Here is a 20,919-nt window from a genome sequence, read left to right as displayed (position 1 = left end):
CAGGCCACAAATGAGGAAGGGAAGTAATATTTACAAGGGGTCTGTGTGTAGCTCTTAGATGTTCATTAACATGCATTATGCTCTAGTAAAACTGGTGGTGGTACTTGGCTGTGCATAGTGCCGATTGGTTTTTCAACTCAAAAAATGTGTGGTGTTATAAAAATGAGTCAATGAAATGGGTATTGGGTTTAATAAAAGTTAAAATAGGTGTTTTAAAATTATATAAAATACGTATGTATAAAAATATTATGTGTGAGCTATGTGTAATAGCCAGTTCACCTGAATAAGGGGTTCAAGAGATTACAAGACACATGACTGAGTCAGCATTTGAATTACTGTCGTTATTTGTGGATATAGCACCATCAGTGTACTTGGCGCTTTACAGAGTAAAGGAGGACAGGCCCCTGCCCTGAAGAGCTTACAGTCAAAAATCCATGCAGGAAGGGGAAAAACAGGAAAAGAATATTCGATGGTTCCAATTACACATGCTTAGGCTCAGTTATGGGCTCAGTTGCTGTAGGATGTGGGAAAGGAAGGTATTTTTAAGCCTCGGCAAACTCTAAGCGCAGAAATGTTTGAGGTTTGCATGGCCTAGTTGTTGTTCCCAGCAACTTACACAAGAGGGCGCCAAAGCTCCATGGTTTGTGGGGCTGCCCCCAGTATTAATTTCCCTACCTCAATAAATCAAGCTGTTTATTAGTGGAATAAAAGTCTTTGCTAACAAGGGGTTTTGTTGGCGCTTCATAAATCCTGCCTCTGTGCATCATGAAGCCCATATGTGCTTAATTCATATGTAAAGTCGCAAGTAGGACTATAATACGTGTCCATTAAATTCTAGGAGGCCCGATAATTATCATTAGCTGTGAGTAATTACCTGCACGGATCGAGGCCAGGAACCGCTTGCTGCTGTTGTAGCCACTCAGTTCATGCTAGGATGGTTGGGGGTGAGGGGAGATGAGCGATGCTGCATCTTGGGAAAGGCAGGGTGGTCTGTGGCGTGCAGGCAAGAGAATCAGGCGGAATTTTTATTTCTTGTTAACCTTGGTGCCCTAGAAAGAATCAAGTGCGTCCAAGGCAGCTCTTGGCAGATGTGATTTGTAGTGGTTTAATGTCTTCAACAGACAGCAAGGCTGTGGGTGGATGGTGGGACTCTGTGAGAAGAGGTCCAGGTGGGGAATTGAGGGACCTTCCAGGTGCTGGTGGGAGATGTAGTTCAGTGCCTCTGACCATTGACCATGCTGGCTGGGGCTGACGGGTGCTGGTGCGAGACTTCAGGGCGCTCTCAGCACACATCCATATGTCCCAATGTGGTCACACTATGTTTTGTTTCTGTCATTGCCACAGCAGCAGCCCATTACTTCCTGCTCTCCTTGCTGTGCCCCTGAATGGTGTTGCAGCAGCAGATGGGGAGCCCCGCTGCTTTTCAATGAAAGCCAAGCTAAGTTCCCAATCCCTTGTGGCTGCCTGCTTTCTTAACTGTACCCAGTGTGCAATGCTCTGGTCTATAGATCAAAGCTTCTGTCCAGATCATGGATCCATGAAGAGATTTTACAGATCTGTGAAGGGCATTGCATTTTGGGTAAATTAAAATGGCAGGTGGCCACGGCAACTGGGAGCCAAGGTTGGTTCCTGCTCAAAAGCGACAATGCTGTCCGGTGTCCCTTGCAGAGTGTTAAGTGGCTGTGTGGCCAGTGAGGGTCCCCTTTGACCTACTGGAGCCCTCAGCCAGTGCCCAATCTTACTGTCTGCTGGCACTGGACCTGGCTTGGTCCCAAACTGCCTGCTGGGGCTAGATTTGAGGGCTGGTTGTGTGATGGGCTTGGTGGGACTGTGCGTGAAACAAATTTTTATAAACAGTTCACCTTTGTCTCTAAAGCTGGCGATGCTGATCTGCTTGGCGATGATTGCTTTTGCATTAGTCTTTTTTTTTAATTGTTCTTTGTTGGCACATAGGCATTGGTGCCTATTTAACACATGGTCTGTATGTGAGTTAATTGCGATCAGATCCATGCAGGCAGGTTTAATTGTCTTTATATGACAGGGATAAATCAGGCATGCAGATTGTGCATCCAAGTCATGAAATGAGCAATAAATGCAATTTTAAAAAGTGTGCTCATAAGAAGAGGGGTGCCAAAGAGACTTCTTAGCCTGGGTCACCATTTGGTTTTGGACTGGCTCCCTGGCACCTGCAGTGTCAAACAGATACCCTGAAGCAGAAGGCGGCGAGAAGGCGGCTTGATTATTTATTTAGCAAAGAGCCTTGTAAGTCCCCACCGTTGCATGGGAATGATAAGCTATAGAAGACCAGGCTAGGGACATTTTTGCTGATAGGCTAGTTTTCTGCATACAGGGGTTTGTATTTTATATGTGGGAATGTCGTTTACTCAGCCATTTGGCTGTTAAATTGGATCGTAGTGTTCACTTTCGGCCTGTTTTTATAGTGTTAATCTTGGGGTGGAGTAGGTAGAATCCATCTTTTTTATACTTATTTATGGATGGGTATTCTTGAGTAGTTTGTTCTGGCTGTTGTTTTAAATAGTTGGTTTTTAATGTTTATTATACTGTGTAAGTTGCTTTGAGGCATCTTTTTGTGAAAAGCAGTAAAGATAAAATAAGGGTGCAAAGTGCTGTACATAACCAAAAGTTCCTTCTGTATAGCTAGCCTGGCACTTTTGCTAGAGGCTGTGAAACTCCGGCCTGCTTTGCTGCCTCCTCTGCTCCTATGCCCCGGGAGTGATCTCCTTTCAGTTGGGAGTGGAGAGTCCCAGAACCGGCTAGGAACCGACGAAATTGCTGTGGAAATTGCTGTGGGGAGTTCTGGTTCTGGGATGGAGATGTCTGAATCCTACAGCTCCTCAGTGTCTCTGGTGGTGCAGAGATATGCTAGGGGTGGAGCCCTGCTCCTCCAAGCAGGAGACCCAGGTTTCAACTCTGTCCTAGTTCATCAGCAGTTTAGCACACATTTTCCCTAACACACACATCTTTCCATGCAGTTTTGACTAATATAATGTGTATTTGTATGTTATTTTCCCTAATATATGCATTTTAACACATATTTTTCCTGAAAACAATTTTTTTTGTACGCATTATTTGAATGGAGAGCTGCACTGCAAAATTCAGAGAAGTGTGAATTTTGAAGGGTCATTTCATTTCAGTTTTTGCATTGCTTGGGAAAGTGCGTATTAGATATTAAAATGTTCACGTAATTAAATTTCTTCCCCATCCCTAATAGCAATAGACCAACCTTTTGCAGCCTGGTGCCTTCAGATGGCTTGGACACCCATTACCTCCGGCCAGCATGACCAATGGTTAGGGGTGATGGGAGTTGTAGTCCAAAACTTCTGGAGGACACAAGGTTGGGGAAGGCTCTGTTTGTTCTGGGTGCGGTTTCAGTAATCTGTTGCTTTTGTGCAGGAGTGGATATGTGTGTGTATGCGCACATGTAGACATACCACATAACAATACATGAAAAGTCGGCTCTCAAGTCCTGGAACTTCTTGGCCTTCTTTGGAGGGATGGTATTTCCCACACTTCCCTCATAAGTCACAGACAGGGAGTGGGAATAAAGACTTTCTGCCTTACACAGAGTTAATATAGCTTAGTATTGCCCACCCCAGTGGTTCCCAATTAGCTACTGCAGAGCCCCTGTTTTTCAAAAGCCAAGCCATAGACCCCCTACTTTTGAAAATTTTGATGTCTCTGTAGTAGTTTTTATTAAATGAATGGTGCCACGGACCCGCTGGGTGGGTTATGTGGACGCCTTGGGGTCCACAGACCACTAGTTGAGAACCACTGACCTTGAACACCAGTTGGGAGCCCCTTGGCAGTGGCTTCCCAGGATTTTAGGCAGGACTCTTTTCTGGTCCTACCTGGAGATGTTGGGGATTGAACTGGGACTTTCTGCATGTAAATCAGATTCCCTGCCATGGAGCTATAGTTGTTCCCTGTGCATACATAGCCAGCTGCCTTACATGAAATCAGGTCATTGGTCTGTCTAGGTCGGCATTGTCTATACTGATATGGCAGTGGCTCTCCAGGGTTTCAGGCAGCTGGCATTCCCGGCCCTGCCTGGAGACGCCACAGGGAGTTGGGCCCTGGGACCTTCTGCATGCAAAACAGATGCTCTGCCACTGAACTGTGGCACTTCCCCAGACTCACCTGGTGGCACATCCAGCTCCTTTGCTTTTATGTGGGTATTCCTGGGACCATGGCGACATTACTTCTAATATATATATACAGGTTCTGCAGGCAAGCAGCTGGTAGAATGATCAGAGCCTTCCTCTCCCAACTGAGTACTTTACGAGTAGATGAATGGATCGAGCCGCTGTGTATCCTTGGTATTATGAATGGCCGCCTTATAACGACAATAGTTATGGGACTGCAAAGTGCAGGAGACAAAGCTCCAGGCAGATATTACGATGCCGAACTGTCAGTGTAAATCGCTTCACCTGTCACTTTGGCAGTCCAGTTTGCTTGCAAACGCTTTGCTTCTGCTCGGGCAGCAGGAAAGGAGGCCGGAGCTGAGCCAGCACCAGCCTTGGGGAAGCTTGTATGTGCTTCGTTTTGTTAAAGCTTCCAAGCTACCTGAGCTGGAGCCAGTAAATGGGAGTGGTTGCATTGCAAGTGTGGAGAACCTCTGGTCCGGAGGGCAAATGTGGCCCTGCAGACCTCTGTTTGGCCCTTGAGACACCCTCTACAGGCCACATACCCCTGAGCTGTTTTGCTTGGCTAGAACATGTCCTTGAACTGTGATAATGTTCATAAGGGTGAGCACTGTGCAGTGGTTAGAAAATTAGAGTAGGACCTGGGAGACCAGGGTTCAAATTCCCACTTGGCCATGAAGTTCACTAGGTGACCTTGCCCTACTTCACAGGGTTGCTGTGGGGATTCAATGGGGAGGAGAAACGTGTGCCACCTTGAACTCCTTGGATAGAAAAGGTGGAATATAAATGCAATAAGTAATGCCTCTTGCTTTGCTGGATGGAGAGGTGTGGTGTGGTGCTGGTGTGCGTAGAAGCTTCTGAGTTTTGTATGGCTGGAATGTAACCTACAAAGGTAAATCACATCTACTGCTCTGTCCACTTTTGCCTCTGGCCCTGCCCACCACTGGTATGTGGCCCCCAGAAGGTTGCTCCTGAGGGAATGGGGCCCTTGGGCTGAAAAATATTCACCACCCCTGTTGCATATTGAGAATTTGGCACACACAGCGATCCTGACAGCTGCCCTCCAACTAGTATCTTTATCACCCTGGAGAAAAGTGAAAGTTAAATGTGAGATTCCTAAAGGCAGGGCATTAGGCTAGCCTGTAAGGTATCACAAGACTTGGTGGGTATGCCTTAAGGAGGGAAATCTATTGCTTGCCCTAGGAGGAGGGATGATGGAACCCCAAAAGAACAGGTCTGAGGGATAAGCTTGGCCCAAGTGTGCGCCTCAAGCTCTAAACCAGGGTTGGGAATCTTGAGGGGCCACATTCCCTTCTGGAGAACCACATGCTGGTGGTGGGCTGAGCCAGAGGCAAAAGTGAGCAGAACAAGAGTTTTTGTTCTTGTTTTGCTTTGTACAGTAGGCTAGTTTCTGCACACCTTCCATCCTGACAAGCAAAAAAACTTATCAGAGTTCAAGGGTACATTCCAGCTAGGCAAAAAAACCCTCAAAGAGGATGCTCTCCTCTTCTGTAGTTGCTCTCTTGGTGTGGATGCAGCTAAATCCATCACTAGTGCTGGAGTATCATTTTTTCTTCCCAATTAGCGCTCCGGTCATACGTCTTGAAACTTCTTGACCTTTAGCACTCTCCCACCCACAGAACTAACTGGGGACTGCCTCACCTCCCTCATTCCTTGCTGCATGAACAGGAGGAAGAACTGATACAAAGCTGCCCCCCAGGTGCTAACTTTCCCTTAGGTCTCATGGTGGGGAACCTTTTTTCGGACTGAGAGCCACAATGCTTTGTGGGCAACCTTCCAGGGACTGCTTGTTGAGGTGGGTAGGGGCAAGTGTGGGCAGAAAAAGGTATGTGGGACCTGCATAAACACTCACACATCCTTCATCCAGGCAAGCGAGAGGCATTAACACAGTTCAAGGACGCTTTTCATCCAGGCAAAAGCGTTCAAAGGACAACACAGAGCAGCGTGTGGCCTGGGGAGAGGCCTGAGGGCCAGATGGCGAGGCCTGAGCTATATAGGGACTATTTTAAAAACGCATCTCATGGTTTTCTAAAAGCAGATCTGGCGACAATTGGACTCGCAGTGCCTGGTAGTTCCTTCTAGCCTGGCACTTCACTTCTGACGATTCCTGCTTAATAAAGCAGGAATCTACCCATCGGCATCTGTTATGGGTCTTTTTCTTTTTTTGCTCTGTACTGTTCTTTTTAGAGACTCTCTCCCCTTCCTTGGAGCAGTTCTTGAGTTGGGCGACTTGCTCAGTCTACGTTGAGAAGAGACTGTTATATAAAGTACCAATCTGATGGCGCGAGTCAAGGGGTGGGAGTGGGGGGAGCTCTCCAGCGCGGAGTTTTAATGGACAATTTTTATCTCCCTTTTTATGGCATTGAATAATTTTAACCGGCTTTCTGACTTGGCAAATAAAACCACTAGCTCTTTATGCTCCCATGGCGCTCGCAAGACCCTGCTCCCTGGACCCTGCTGGCTTTGCAGCCAAGGTCAAAAAGGCTAGTTTCTGAATAAGCACATGAGCTAGTGTGTGTGTGTGTGTGTGTGTGTGTGTGTGTGTGTGTGTGTGTGTGTGTGTTTGGTCTGGCTTTCTGCTCTTATTACATTCTCAGATCTTGCTTTCCACTGGGGGAAGAAATATTTGTTACTTAACTTCGTCTTTCAAACCTGCCTACTGTCAACTCTTTTTAAAAAAGAGAGAGATCTTAATAGATTAACTGTCTTGCTTTTCTGAATTTGATTAATTAAATGTATTTATTGCAGTACCTCCGAGGGTCCTGAATGAAGATGACAAATAGTCATATTTTTTAAGAGGGATGGAGTTCTGACTGGGCATAGCTGAGGGGCCCATCTCTGAAAGAGAAAGGAACCTAGCCTAACGAAGGGTTTTAAGAAATTTGCCACAATTTTGCAACACAACCCATAAGACGCAAGCAGTAAAGGACCAATTCTGTGAGCAGATTATTGTTTTGCCCTGTGCAGCATTCTCTGTCTGTGCTAGCCCAAGACTGGTGCATTTTTGAACACTGTGCAAAAGAGGAATCCAATGGAAAAGCTGTGCTAGCACAAACTTGTGCAACAGATTGTGCACCTCAGTGTTATCCCTGATGACATGCTGATAGCTCAGTCTTCTTTCTTCTCTTTCTCTGTGGTCCCATTTTGTCTCTAATCCTGTTGGGCCTCACCACCTGAGTTCACCATTAGAGGGAGCTATGCATGTGGTTTGTATCCAGTGTTAATATTAGGGCTGGTCCACCCTTCCACTTGTCCTGTGCCTACAAATAACAGGTACAAGTGGTTTTCCCCTGGCCCTGCTCCTTTCCCAGGGAAAACCCACTTTTTAGTGCTGAATCGGAGCAAACGCCAATCCACAGAAAACCCGAATTGCTGTTTGCTCTGCTACAGAGCTGTTTTCTCAGGGGGAAAGGAGCGAAACAAGATGAAGTGTGAATAAGTTCTTACTCGGCATAGACCCACTGAAACCAATGATCATGACGTGACTTGGGCTCTTTCATTTCAGTGGGTCTACTCTGAACAGAAGTGAGTTTAATACAGCCCATGGTGTGGATAAAGTGTTTGGAGAGATGTTGTGTGTGTTTTTTGTCCCTCTCTTTGTAGTACAAGAGCTTGAGGGAAGCCAATGAAAGTCAATTCAGGACAGACAAAATAAAAAATACTTTCTCGCAACAATGCATAACTAACATGTAAAGTTCCCTGCCCCAGGATGTGTTGCTAGCTGCCACTCTAGATGGCTTTAAAATGAGATTTGATAGACCCAGACAGACTTCCTCTGCAAGCCTCTCGGTTGCTTTCATCTTCCATGGTCTGGGGTAGTCTACCTCCGAATTCCAGTTGCTGGAGATCAGTGACAAAAGAGGGCTCTTGCCTTTGGGATCTGCTTGTGGGCTTCTCGGAGGTGTCTGGTTGGCCACTGTGGGATATAAGATGCTAGACTAGATGGATCCATTGTCGTCTTGCAGCATTACATTTTGCTGAGGACATGTGATATAGGAGTGGCCAGGAACCTCTGGCCTACGGACCTGATTAGACCCACCAAGCCCCTTGGACAGCCCCAGGCACTGTGCTTTGCAAGCCCAGAGGCAATCAGCTGATTGCCAGGAGTTGCACTGTGTGATGACTTTGCCTGTACAGCTTGAGTTCAAATAGGGCAAAAACAGACCACCGGATACCATTGTAACATCAGGTGATTGACAGCTGTCAAACCTTACCTGCATGGGATGGGAGAAAATGAGGATCCAGCCACCAGTGGTACAAACTCTTTCTTTCTTTCTTTCTTTCTTTCTTTCTTTCTTTCTTTCTTTCTTTCTTTCTTTCTTTCTTTCTGTTAGTTCCTCACAGAGTGACCCCCAATGACTCATATTAAAACCAATTAATATTAAAAAATATTAGAAGCACAGCTACACTGAGAAAAGGCAAGACTTAACAGATCCAACTCCACTAAAAGAAGCCACAACGCCACCCTTCAACTTGAGGGCCAAAAGCCTGTGTAAAGAGAAAAATCATAGGGAAAGATAAGCCAAGCAATCTTCCCTGGGGAGAGCACTTCACAAGCAACGGGGCCACCACTGAAAAGGCCTGGATGGGAGACCGCCAGGGAAGAAAGGTGAGCTATGAAGCATACTTAAATAAATGCAAAAGTGAGCGCTTCTGCCTTTAAGAGGCTTCCCTGTAAAAGGATCAGTGATGAGTCCAGGACTACTCAGCACACGCAGACAGACAGCTCAAGTGAAATCATTTCCGAGTTGGGTTCCTGAGCTGCCTCTTTATCTTCCCATCCCTTCTTCCCTTCTCTGTTTTCATGAAGTGGTAAGTAACAGTGGTGGTTGCTTCCCTCCCCCTCTTTGGAGAGCGGGTGTCGTGTCAGCAACCTTGGTGGCATTTGAGCCTTTGTTCCATTTTAATGAGTGCTGTTAACAAGAGAGCAAGCTGGGCGCTGTGCCTGGCAGGAAGAGGAAAGAAGGGTTTCAGTGCTGCGGAAGAGGATGTGCTACAGACAACTCTGCGCTTGGCGTGGGGGGATTGCAAGAGGGAGAGGTGGTATTACAAGGAACTGGATGGATGGAGGCTACGCTTCCTGCTCCCACCCCATCCCTGGCCATGGCCAACTTTTATTTCAGGAAGAGTGCCAGATGTACCATGTTTTTCGACAAAGGGGGCCATGGTTAAAAAAACCCAACCTGCTGAGGTTTGGTCTCACAGCAGCTATGCTCCCTTGCATGGGCAGATGACTTATCAATATGGACTTGTTTTGCAGAGAATTAAGGAAATTGCATGGATAACTGAATGCTCTGGGATGTGGCAGGGAATCTTGGTCCCCTCTCCACTAGAGCCTTGCTCCCTTCCCAGGGATTCCCTCTCCAGGTTTTGGGCTTCTCTTTCCAACCTCTAGGCAAGCTGCAACAAGTGTGGCTGGGCTGCACTATTTCCTATTCCACCCCCCTCTCCTCCTCCCCTCCTGTCTCTCTCCATCTTTTGGCTATAAAAATTGCCATAAAAGCAGAGATTTGCAGCAGCTTTCTGCATGGCTAAGTCGGGAGCACTTCCCCATCAGATGGCTCTTGTCTCAGCTCCCTTTTATTGTCACCGCTGGGCTATATTTCACAGGGACATTTTAAATATCGTTAAAACCACCTTCTCGTGGCTGCTTTCTGATGGGGTGGCTGCTGCAAGGAGGAATTCTGTTGAAGCTTCGTTGGACAGGAGGAGGCTGAGCAAACGGTCAGCAGCCTCTTGCGTGACCTGCTTTGCATAATTGGTGAGTGTTGGGAGAAGCCAGCTTCCGTGTACAAATGGGTACACATTGCGTTCTTTCCAGTCATTCGAAGTGTGTGTGTGCTGTTATTTGGGACATCCCTGATGTGAATCTAATTTAGGGCACCCCTCTGTTCCTTGGACAAAGTCCCTGCCTGTTACTGTAGAAACCAAGTCAGAAGAGAACACTGGTCCATTCTAGAGATGTCACTGAATTTCACCTAAAGGAAAAAAATATGGGGTGAATTTGGAGAATAAGATTATAAGAAAAAGTCTTCCTGGGTCAGTCCAAAGGCCCATCTAGTTCAGCAACCTGTTCTCACAGTGGCTAACATGATGCCTCTGGGAAGCCTGCAAGCAGAATCTGAATGCAGTAGTATTCTCTGTACTTGCAATTCCCAGCAACTGGTATTCAGACACACACTGCCTCTGACAATGGAGGAAGAACCCAGACAGCTGTATCTGTCAGGGGGAAAGGTGAGGCATAAATAAATATATAGTAATAATAGCAATAGTACCCACTTTTTCCTGCTAGGGGAATAGGAAGAGAGAATTTGTTCACATTCCACACATTAAGGTTGAGCCTGCCTAATTTGCACTTCACAAACCAATAGGTGAAAGAAAACACAGCTATCCTTCAGAATTCACACTTATTTAAATTTTGTGATGCGGTTCTCCAACCAAAAGACTTGCACAAAAATGGGTGAATTGGTGGGAGTGCACACAGAAATGAGTACATTAGTGAAAATAAACATACCCAAGTGCATTCTTGTGCAAACGTAGAAAAGTAATCTAAAACTTATGTGGAAACAAGACAAGCTGAAGTTAAGATTGGAAAAATGAGAAACTGAAAACGGCTGATGAAATGGATAGGTTCATCCATCTCTAATTCTTGAGTTTGCTTTGCTCCTCCCTGATGGTTCTTTTGCAGTGGTACACTGAGCTAAGCCATAAGTACAGGGGTGGGGTACCTTTGGTCTTCCAGGTACTGCTGAACTACAACTCCCATCATGCTTTCTGGGGCTGATGGGAGTTGCAGTTCAGCATCTGGAGGGCTAAAGCGTTCCCACACCTGATGCAGTGCAAGCCTGGTTTCAGCACAGGAGCAGAATGACTGGGGAGGAGCAAAGGTGCTTTGATCTCCTTTCACGGAGCCCACATGCTCCTGCATTCATGCTAAGTCTTGGTTTGGCTTAGCATGATGTGCAAAGTAGGCCTGCACTATTTTGGTTCTCTTATTTTATTCCCTAAAGGTGGAAAGAGTTCAAGAGTGTCAGATCAAGCTCAACAAATGTATCGTTCGAAAACAAATCTTGGCACTTGAAAACAGCAACAACAAGAAGATTCTTTATGAATTTCAATACATTTTGCTTATTTAAAGTCTTTTGTTTGCTGGGGCGTCAACCTCTCTTCTCTCCATCTCCCACATTTTAACCTTCACCCGGCCTCTGACTCACGCCTTTGTATGCGTCCCAACACAATGTGGCCGACATGCTGGCACCCATTTCTAAAAATAAGAGCCCACCTTCCTCCTTTTGCTTTGCACCAAAGAACTGTTTTGATAATTTTTGGTTTTCTACCCAGTTCTTGCGCAAAATGTTCGATTTGGGGCGAGGGGGAGAAGAGAAAAGAAATGCTCCTCCTCCACGGATGTGACAAAGACTTCCCTTGCCTTGTGGAACGGATCTTCGAGGGATGGATCTGCAAAAAATACCTGGCGGCCGCCTGCAAGTGTCTCAGTCTGAGGAGACTGAAGGAACAGCTAGGCTTAAAAAAATAATAAAAATCAACACTTCCCTTGCCAGATATCCTTGGAGACAGGCACCGTATGCGAAGCCTCCTTGCAAAAACAGCAGGGCCTTTCTGTCTGTACACCAGCCTGCTGCAGTCTGGCGGCTACAAAATGCATCTGAAAAGCCCCTGTCAAGCCTGCTTCGGTGGTGCTAAACGGAACCACGCCTGACAGCTGGCTTAACACTCCCCGAGCCTCGCTTAGCGGCTCCTTGTTTGCAGCTGGTGGCCACGTGACCATCTGATGGCGGGGAAGGTGGGGGGAGCCTCTAAACTGTTAGGCTTTATGCCAAACCGTAGCATGGTGGCCATGTGGGGGAGCCCCATGAGTTGGTGGCTCCTGAATTGGGTCCCCCTGCCAAAGCCCAGTCCTTGTGTGGGGCCAGCTCTGTCTATGCTACAGTCCTTGTGCTTCTCAGTGTCCGGTTAGAAGCACAGGCAAAGCTCAAGGTGTGCAAGCTGGTTCAGAGGCAGTGGAGTGCTCTGCTCCAGGCCCTAGCATAGGAAGCTGCCTTGCAGTAGGTCAGATAATTTGTCCAGTGTAGTCTTCTTGACTGATAGTGGCTGTCCAGGATCTTTGGCAGAAAAGAGTCTTTCCTATCACCTGATGAGCTGGAGATGCTAGGGATTCAATTTGAGACCTTCTACATGCAGAGCAGGTCTCTGTGACTGAGTTACACACTGCTGCCGCCACCGTGCAGATTTCAGCTTTTGTTGGTACATACACGGGTTTGGTTATTTTTTGTGGGGAAGGGCTGGAGAGAGCCAACATGCTGGACTCCAGCTCCCATCAGCCTCAGCCAGCATAGCCCAATGGTTAGGGGATGGGAGTTGTAGTCCCAAAACAGCTTGAGGCAACCATATTTGCAACCTCTGCCTTAGTGATAGAGTACACAAGACTTTCTAGGCTTCAAACTCTGGTGTCTCCAGCTAGGGCTTGGGAGAGAACTTTGTTGGAAACTCTGGAGAGCCACTACCAGCCGGCATAGACTGTCATGAGCAAGATGGTCTGATCTTAGTATATGGAGTTCAGTAGTAGGGACTCTGAGGGTCATCTAGTCTAACCCCTTGCAAGGCAGGAATCTCAACTAAAGCATCCATGATAGATGGCTATCCAACCTCTGCTTAAAAACTTCACATGAAGAATCTACCACCTTCTGAGGGAGTCCATTCCATAGTCAAACAGTTCTTACTGTCAGAAAGTTATTCCTGATGCTTAGTTGGAATCTCCCTTCTTGTAACTTAAATCTGTGGGTTCAGGTCCTAGCCTCTGGAGCAGGGGAAAAAGCAAGCTTGCTGCATCTTCCATGTGACAGCCCTTTAGATTTTTGAAGATGGCTATCATATCTCAGTCTCATCTTATGCAGACTAAGCATACCCAACTCCCTCAACACCTCATAAGGCTTGGTTTCCAGATTCTTGATCATCTTAGCTCCCCTCCTCTGCACAGGTTCCAGCTTATTAATATCCTTCTTAAATTGTGTGCTCAGAAGGCACAGTACTCCAGGTGTGGTCTCACCAAGGCAGTAGAGCTATTGCTATCCTTTATTGGGACACTATATTTCTCTTTATGCAGTACAGAATAGCATTAACTTTTTTCACTGTGGCATCACACTGTTGACTCGTGTTAAGCTTGTGTTCTACTAAGACCCCTAGATCCTTTTGATGTGTACTACAGTGGAACCTTGGTTCTCGAACGGCTTGGTTGTCGAACATATCGGCTCCCAAACGCCGAAAACCCGGAAGTAAGTGTTCCGGTTTTCGAACGTTTTTCAGAAGCCTGACGTCCAACACAGCTTCCGCTTGAGTGCAGTAAGCTCCTGAAGCCAATTGGAAGCCGCGCCTTGGTTTTTGAACAGTTTCAAGAGTCGAACGGACTTCCAGAACGGATTAATTTTGAGAACCAAGGTACAACTGTACTGCAAGCCAGGTGTCCCCAATGTTATATTTTGCAGCTGGTTCTTCCTAAGACCTGATGTTTGTCCCTATTGAAATTCATTTTGTTAGTTTTGGCCCAGTTAAGGTCATCTTGAATCCCAATTTTGCCTTCTGCGGCATTAGCTACCTTTCCCAGGTTGATTCCATCTGCAAATTTGATGAGCGTCTGCCCAATTCCTTCATCCTAGTTGTTTATAAAGATGTTGATCAACAACAGGCCCTGGACAGAACCCTGCAGCACCACACTTGTCACTTTTCTCCAGGATGATGAGGAACCATTAATGAGCAATCCTTAGGTTCTGTGGAAGCACCCTTAGGCTGAGCTAGCAGAGCACAGAGGCAAACTTGATAATATGCACTTATGCTGACTTTGTGCTCACTTGTCTTACTATAAACACTCCTACCCTTTTTTTTATATGACACTTTTTGATTAAAAAAAGTCAGATTCAATTTTTTCAGTTTCTAGTGCTCATAACTTTAAAACTAAAAATTTAACACCCCCCCCCCCACATCCCTTTGGCATTTTAAGATGTGCCCCCTTTTTGGAGTTTGGAGCAATACTAGCTAAATTATGTGGCCCCCATTTACCCCCACCCCCTGCAATTCATAAGGAATTCTCAGCCATATGCTGAGCATATGGCTTGCTGGATCTGTGCATGGGTCGTATATGTGTGTGATATTTCATACCACGGGGGTAGAAATAAGCCAATTTGTTTGGTTTTTTTGGAAAAGGAAGACAGAGGAAGCAGCTGGTTTGGAAATTTATTACAACTTCGATACGAGCCACCTGTGTAGGGACCACTTATATCTTGAGAGGGCTGTTTAGGGTAATGTAGTGTTTGCAGTGATTCTTAAAAAGGTGAGTCAGGCATCCCTAGGACCACATGCAGCTGCCCTGGGACAGATGGCTGTGCCAGTGTTGAGGTGCTATGCAAATAACATAGGACTGGTAGGTCTTGGGGTTTTAGCTTCCTTTGCAAAGTCTCCTGGAGGAGGCATAAAATCTGTAGGGGAAGGAAGCTGTTTTGTGTTTAGTTTGAGTATGTATTGCATTTATGGCCTTTCCTTTCCACCAGTGAGTTGAATACCATGTACGTGGTCTCTCTCGCCCATTCCTCAGTCATTTTGTTCCCTCTGCATTCCTGCAAATTAGACTATGCTGAGAGGTACTGACTGGCCCAAGCTCACCCAGCAAATGTCATGACTGTGTAGTAGTTTGAACTTGGGTCTCCAGGACTGGAAAACATCAGCCCCAGGGGCCAAATTCAGCCCTCCAGGCCTCTGTGTCTGGCCCTCATTCTTCCCAGTATGTAGCCCTTGAAGTCTTTTATCTGGCTGCAATGTGTTCTTGAGAACAGATGATGCCTCTGGCTTTCATGGATGGAGTATAGAGGGGTGTGTGAGAGTATGTGTGTAGAGTAGAAACTAGCCTCGTGCATAAAGGTGAAATTTGCATTCATTGCTCTACCTGCTTTTGCCTCTGGCCCTGCCCACCACTGACATGTGGCTTCCCAAAAAGATGTCCAGAAGGCCCCTGGGTTGTAGAAGGTTATCCATCTCTTTCCTATGTATTGACCTTGGGGTATGGCCGCTTTACAGACTTACTTTGATCATATAACAGTGTGGCGATTGTGGCTTTTCCCCAAAGAATTCGGGAATCACATTTTGGGGAAAGTGCTGAGAATTAGAGAGCATTTTGTGTGCGTGCGTGTGGAGTTAATGTGGGCATATACCCACAACTGTTTGAAAAAGCAAGTCTGAATGTAGTGGTGGGAACAATTCAGGCTTGAAGTGGAGTTAAGTGGCAGGGCAAGGGCTTTAGCACTGTGGTAGAACATCTGCTTAGCTGGCATCTCCAGGTAGGGCTGAAAGAGACCCCTGGCCGAAACTCTGGAAAGCCACTGCCAGTCAGTGTAGACAATATTGGCCCCCTGTTCTCTGATTCATTATAAGGCAGCTTCTTATGTTACTAGAAAAAAGCAGTTTACCAAAGTGCAAATTAAACACAACCATAATTCAGTTGTAGCTGGAACTGAAGCTGACTTGGCCTTTAGTGCTCTGGCTTTAAACTGGTTTATCAATTGATTGACTGTGTGTGCCTGTGTGTCTTTCATGCTCACTGTAGCCAGTACGCTTCCTCCTTGAAGGGATCTTTCCAGCACTTCCACTGGTTAACTTTTGCCCTTTCCCGCTCCCCGAGCAGCCTGCGCATTCATCTTTTAAGAAGACATTTGCCATCTATCCTAGTGGCACAGGGTGCCCTGAAGCTTTCCTCAGCTGTGCTTTAATGTGGGACGAGTCCATCTTCTCGTAGACCTTGAGAGCTGGCATTTGATTTTCCAGGGTTATTAACAGAGCTATGCATGCTCCTGTTCTCTCTCTCTCTCTCTCTCTTTCTGTGTGTGTGTTTTTAATTTTTTCAAGTTGAGATTTAGGTTCGGGGAATTCAGATTTTTGCAAACCAAATGGGTGGAGCAAACATGCATTTGTTTACTTCCTTTTATGTTAATAGTTATCTTCCCTCCAGTTTAGCCTCCTGTTTCATATCAGATAAGCATTGTCTAGGGATGTGGAACAAATTTCATTCAGTTCAGATTTAAAGGCAAACCTACCTTATTCATACTTTTCCAAAACAATAATTGACCAAAAGAAATAAGTTCTTTTAAATTTGTCTGCCTCTGATTTTTGCAATGGAGTTCTCCAGCCAAGTACGGCAATATGTATGAAAATGCACGTACACAAGGGTAGCGTAAATAAAAATGCACAAATTGATGAAAATAACAAATAATAATGCAGTGTTTTACGGGAAAGTGCAGTGCAAAAATGTGCATATCAGTCAAGATTACATACAAAAATGTATACATTAAGAGAAATTCACAGCAAAATGCTGCTGATGTAGAACTCTTGAGAACTTAATTTAAGATTGGAAAAATGAGAAACTGAAATGGACTGATCCGCCCACCCTGAGCTCCATCTCTGTTCTATTGGAGACCTTTTTTCAACAAGCTTCTTAATTGGAGATTCTAAGTTTGCATCTATATTTGATTTGAAATTATAGATCTAGCTATATATCTCTAGGTATCTGTATCTATCTATTATTGTTGGTATTTTTATGGAAGTTTTTGTTAATAATCACACGATTATTTCACAATAAGCAATTCATTAATGAAATAACATAAGGGAAATAAATATGTATGTTTAGAAGTTGCATTTCACAAAACGTTCCCAGTTCCTCCCTCCCTCCCTCCAACCTGCAAAGGGTGGTGATGTAGGTCAATAAATATGGGTTTAGTGATGTTGCTCGATAAAGGCAAGGTTTATAAAAAGCAAACGGGGAAGTGTTTACCCAGAGGCAAGGAAAATCGGTGAACACAGAAGGAGAAAGGAGTTTGCAGGGAGGGGATGATGAGGTATTATTGGCCTGGTGTTAAAAGTGCCATGAAGCCTTTGAATAGAACCTGGGCCATAATGTATATTTATGTGTTTTGCTGCCGCAAGAAATTCACCTGCCATCTTGGATGTTATGAATAGATGGATTGAGCTAGAAGGGTTAGGGTTAAGACAGTTTCGCTCCACTTGGCACTGATAGAGCCTTTTCTGAAGTATTGTATCCTTCTTTGGGGCCAGTGCTGCTTGAGAAAATTCATCTTAATAAATTGATGGGCAGGGGAGTTAGAAGAGAGAGGAAAGAAAAATGAAAAGCCGGGGAGGCCTGTCTAGATTCCAGAAATTATCCCAGAACCCAGATGATTCCTTCCAGCATTTGTAAATGGGTGGGGCATAAATAATAAATTATTAATATTATAAATGCTGTGTCCTATCATTAGGCACAGAAGAAGCCATAGATGGGTGGCAGAGAACATGCTTTGTGTGCAGAAATGTCATAGAATTGTAGAGTTGGAAGGCACCCTGAGGATGATCTAGTCTAGTCCAACCCCTTGCGATGCAGGAATATGCAGCTGTCCCATGTGAGAATCGAACCTGCAACCTTAGCGTTATCAACACCGTACTCTAACCAACTGAGCTATCCAGGCTCTTATCGTCTCTGCTTCGGTCCCTGGAATCTCAGTTTAAAAGCGGTGTGTGGGTGTGGGTGTGTGGGTGTGTTTGTTTCACCTCAAGGGCCATATTCTCTTCACAGCAGCCTTCTGTGGGTCACGTGTCACTGGTGGGTGAGGTCAGAGGCCAAGGTGGGCAGAGTAAAAAATGTGAATTATACTTAGGTCTAGTTTAAGGACCCACTCCAGCTAGGCAAAACCCTCAAAGAGAATGTGAGGCAGGGCCAGTGAGGGGGAGTATGAACTGGAGAGAGTCCCGAGGGCCAGTTACGAAAAACTTGGAGAGCCATTTCTGGCCCCTGGACCTGAGGTTCCCTATGCTTTTAGTACTAGATGATGGAGATGTCCCATTCTGCCTGGGAGGCTGGACAGCCAGTGCCAATAGGAGTGCATAATACTGAGCTAGGTAGACAAGCAGTCTCACCTGAATTAAGGCTTTTGGCTGTATAAAAACAACAGAGAGGGTGGGGAGAACCATGTTATAAGGAGACCCTGTTTGCAGCCTTGTTTAATGAGTGCTTATATGCTGGACAGATGCCTTCTGGGAAGCCCCGGGGCAGAGCAGGGCATGAATGTGCTGGCCAAACCCCTTTTTTGAATATTGCCCGCAGAGGTGCTGCTTCGAGAAGCAAATGTAAAAGGAAGCAATCCAGTTGCATCATAGATTTGTATAAAGGTGTTATGATATTGATAGTTTTCATTTCAGTTCCTTTCCTAATGATTCCCGACATAGAATTCCCCCCCCCCCGCCCATAGCAATCACACAGAGGGTCAATGTTTTCATTAAGCTGTCCCCCCCACCCCCAAATTCCCTTTCCTTGGTAAATCACTACCAGCTCAGAGCCCCCACCACTGTATAACACACTGTATGTGATGCTTCCCTTTTATCTGGCATGGAAGCTGCAAGTAGTGCATAATGCAGTGTCAGGAACAGGCTACTGGCAAAGTGCTATTCCTCTCCTCAGAGAGCTGCACTGGTTGCCAGTTTGCTACTGGGCCAGGTTCAGGGTTCTTGTTAATTCACAAAGAACCATAAACTACTTGGGGTCAAAGTATGTTAAGGACCCTCTCTGAACCCCTATGTCCCTCCTCAGTCACTGAGTCAGAAGAGGGATACCCCACACGCCCAAGATTCGGCCTTTATTAGGGACTGAGCCTTTAGTGTGGCAGGCCCTGCCCTGGGGAACTCCCTGCCAGTAGTTCAGAATAAATCATTCCTGCCTTAGATGTCTCCTAAAAACGGTGTTATTCGCCCTTTGAAATGTGAATTTCTTTTAATCTCATTGGTATTTATTGATGTTTTCACTGGTGTATCTATTGCTCTTATTGTAATTGTGTGTGCCACATTGCATTTTTATGAAAGTGTGGTTTATAAATAAATACGTCAGCATGATCCACCCACCCACAGAAGTCTCATTGAAATGAATGTGAAGAGCTGGGGGCAAGAGTTGCCTCTTAACAAGCAGTTGAAATCCAGCCTCTGGGTTTGTCACCTTCCCTTTCTTTCTGACTCTTGTTTTTTTTATGTGTCCCCCCTCCTCGCCCAAGCCTCATTTGAACCCGAGGAAGAGACACCCCAAGATAGTATTTGTGATCCTTGGATCTGGCAGTGACATTGATCAATCGCAGTTACTGCGCCACACTCTTGTTCACTGCGTGAATCTGTACATCTTCCGCAGCAGGATGAGACGGCTGGGTTGATGAATGTGAGCAAAGGGCTGCTTGCTCGCTGCGCATGCCTGACTTACTGAAGCATGCCTATGTGTGAGTGTGTCTTTCCTCCCAGGCTTGAATGTTCGGGAGGTGGAGGGGAGCTTTGATCCTTCCCCCCATATCTCTCTCGCTAGTTCCTTTTTTTTAACCCTAGCTGTACTTTTTGGCCTTGTTGGGGACCTCACAAGTTTCCAAACCCCAGACCTGACTTTACAAGGCCAACACTTTACTGCCTGCCACCCTGTCGTAACCGCTGGCTGAAAAATGGCACCTCTATCCCCAGGAGAAATCCATTAACCTGCAGGCAGACGCCGGAGCCCGTCTAATGCAGAAGTAATGAGCTCTGGTTTTATGTTAAATTTAGCAGAAACCACTATTACAAGTGACAGAAAATAATTTCCCCTCCCCCAGGGAGTATGATAGGCCGGCAGGCAAGCAGACTAGCCTGGGGGTGAGTGTGGAGTGTGCAAGGGAGGGCGTTTGTGTTGTAGGAGGGAAAGAGGAGGGGTGGATGAATCTATCAATTTCAGTTTCTCTCATTTAACTCATTTTTTTTTCAATCTTATATGTAGAGTTCAACCCATTGCTGCATTGGTTTGTGAATTTTTTCCTTTTTTAAGTCCATGGGCAAATTTATATATGTCTTAAGTGTGCATTTCTCTTTCTATATGCATTTTTGCAAGGGATCTTCCCTAGTTTACTTTTTTGTACATTACCAGTCGTTTTCCAAGTGCATGCATTTTTGTGTGCACGCCATTTCCCCTAAGATACACCTTTTTGGTATGTATTTTGCAAAATGTAGAGGAAGTGTGAATTTTAAACTATAATTGCCCTGCAGTTCATGTGGTGGTTCAAGAAGTACAGATTAGGTAGGTTTGCAGTATCATGCAAGCCAAACAAATCTCATCCCCTTTGTCTCCATTTCATCAGGAGAACATGATGCAGTCCATATGGTGCGGGAGCTGGGCTAAGCCACTCAGTTACGGATCAGCAAGCCCCCAGTTTCCATCTCCCCTCTGTCTTGAACTCTTCAAATCAGGCATGGGCAGACTTGACACATGGAATCTCCTGTTTTTGTATTCAGAGGCATCGTGCCTCTAACAGTGGAGGTGGAAAATAGCCACAAACTACCCCCAATGACTATCGCTGCCTCTTTTGGGAATACCGTAGTTTAAATTTGTACTGTATTGTACTGCCAGTCTATTGCAGATCATTCAGCAATTTACCAATAATTATCTTTTGTCAGCCCCAACTCTAGAAGGCCTAAGGCACATACAGTGGTACCTCAGGTTAAGTACTTAATTCGTTCCGGAGGCCCGTTCTTAACCTGAAACTGTTCTTAACCTGAAGAACCACTTTAGCTAATGGGGCCTCCTGCTGCTGCTGCGCCGCTGGAGCACGATTTCTGTTCTCATCCTGAAGCAAAGTTCTTAACCCAAGGTAATATTTCTGGGTTAGTGGAGTCTGTAACCTGAAGC

The 20,919-nt window shown here is 45.7% G+C and overlaps 1 protein-coding gene across 3 annotated transcripts in view; it reads left to right on the top strand.

Moving 5' to 3' along the window:
- MACROD1 (mono-ADP ribosylhydrolase 1) overlaps positions 1 to 20,919 on the top strand; it is a 315,061-nt gene that overhangs the window by 7,611 nt on the left and 286,531 nt on the right. The gene's annotated exons all lie outside the window — the stretch shown is intronic.

Source organism: Podarcis bocagei (assembly GCF_964188305.1).
Source record: "Podarcis bocagei genome assembly, chromosome: 16".
Lineage (NCBI taxonomy): Eukaryota > Metazoa > Chordata > Lepidosauria > Squamata > Lacertidae > Podarcis > Podarcis bocagei.
The sequence above is the reverse complement of the archived record's forward strand: the minus strand, read 5'-3'. Positions and strand labels throughout refer to the sequence as shown.